The sequence below is a fragment of the Octopus bimaculoides genome, chromosome 3 (genome assembly GCF_046866305.1).
Source record: "Octopus bimaculoides isolate indiv1 chromosome 3, ASM4686630v1, whole genome shotgun sequence".
NCBI classification, from domain to species: domain Eukaryota; kingdom Metazoa; phylum Mollusca; class Cephalopoda; order Octopoda; family Octopodidae; genus Octopus; species Octopus bimaculoides.
The window spans coordinates 34,142,170-34,144,411 of record NC_142930.1 but is presented as its reverse complement, the minus strand read 5'-3'; positions in this window follow the sequence as shown (position 1 = coordinate 34,144,411).

Genomic DNA, 2,242 nt, shown 5'->3' with positions numbered 1-2,242 from the left:
AAACTGTTTTCAGTATTTAAGGAAGCTGACAAATACAAACAAGAAATCAATCTACCTATCAAATACGAAGAAGAAGAAGAAGAAGAAGAAGAAGAAGAAGAAGAAGAAGAAGAAGAAGAAGAAGAAGAAGAAGAAGAAGAAGAAGAAGAAGAAGAAGAAGAAGAAGAAGAAGAAGAAGAAGAAGAAGAAACAAAAGCTATAAAACAAATGAAATCCAAACTAAAACTAGAACAGCAACGGACCATGATAAAACGATGGCAAGAAAAGCCCCTACATGGTAAATACTGGGCTAAACTAAATGCAAAAGAAATAGACAGAGAAAAATCCCAGCAATGGTTGAGAAGCTCAGGACTCAAAGCAGAGACTGAAGGATTTTTAATTGCTGCACAAGACCAAAGCCTCCCCACCAGAAATTACCAAAAACATATAATGAAAAGAAACATAACAAGTAACTGTAGAATATGTGGGGATGGACAAGAAATAATAAATCATATTATCTCTGGCTGCCCAGTCCTGACTAAGAAGGAATATATTCACAGACACGACAGAGCTGGGACCTATATACACTGGAAGCTATGCCAACACTATGGAATAACAACAGGAAAAAGATGGTATAAACACACGCCAGAGAAGGTCACAGAAAACGAGAAAGCAACCATACTCTGGGATATGCCAATACACACAGATAGAGAAATTAAGGCAAATAGACCAGATATAGTTGTCAAAGATCATGAAGAAAAAAATGCTTTCTAATTGATGTATCAATACCAGCAGATGACAACGTTTCTCTAAAAGAAATGGAAAAACTTTAAAAATACAAAGACCTGGAAATAGAGGTAACTCGAATGTGGAATCTAAAAACAGAAACAATTCCTATCGTAGTAGGTGCCTTAAGTATAATAAAAAAATATTCAGACAAATACATAACAAAGACACCAGGACTTACAAATATATATAACATACAGAAAATTGCACTACTGGGCACTGCACACATCCTACGCAAAACACTTTCAATACAGTAAACATAAGAGCACCACAGCAAACCACAGCACATACCCAAGGCGCACAGAGCTGCGCTCGGTAGTGAAGTGAAAGCATGTTATAAAAATAAAACTACTGAACAATAATAATAATAATAGCTCCGGACTAAATTACAACATGGACGTACACTAAGAAGCTCTCTCCACAAAACAAATTTAATCCAATAACATTGGTGCAATGGAAGGAAAACTTCGCGATACAATTGTGAGGAAAGTTCTGTTAAAGTAAAGGAACTAAAAAATCAGAAAGATTTTTGTTAAATACAGTATAATTTTTTCTGAAATGTGCGATATTTCAATGTGACATACGCAAGACGTTGAAACTAGCAACAGGAACCCTGGAAAAAAAACACACCAAACACACCGATTACACAGTAAGTACCAGAATGGAGTTCGGACTGAAAAAGTGTAGTGTGTTAGTCTTGAAGAGAGGCAAAATCAAATGTATCGACGGGCTAGCGATACCGTCAGGGAAGGTTATGAAGCAGGTAGAAGAGATGGGCTATAAGTACTTGGAGATTTTGGAAATGGATAAATTGATGGAGAAAGAAATGATAGAAAAATTTAAGGTAGAGTACTTGCGCAGACTGATACACTGATCCTTAAGTCGAAATTAAACGGACGGAATAAGATCGAAGCTATCAATACCTGGGCGGTTTCACTCCTTAGATATGGAGCAGGGGTAATCGTATGGACAGTAGAGGAACTAAACAGCTTAGACAGAAAGACGAGGAAGCTGGTAACTAGATATGGGTCACTCCACCCTAAAATTGACACAGACAGATTGTATGCACCAAGAAAAAGAGAGGGAAGAGGACTTATTGGATGCGAACAACATAGCATGTTATTTTTCACTTTTGACATGTAATACCGAATCAGTGCCAATGTTGTATTGTTTTAATCAAAATGAAAAAAAATACATATTGACACTCTCAGGATCTGATACTATTACCAGGTAAAATTCAATTTGATTTGGTTGAGCCGTTTGAGAATGCATTGGGAACAAACAGACAGGCAGACAAACAAAGAATTTCATATATATATAGATGATCATTTATACCGTTCGTGACTTAGCGTTGTAAATGAAAGGAAGTCGTTTCATCTGGGAGAATATAAGTTAGTCCACACTTTCAAATCGTCGCGAGTTTACATTTATTCCAGAACATTCGACTGTTATAACCTTGATTTCTCACCTCAGTACA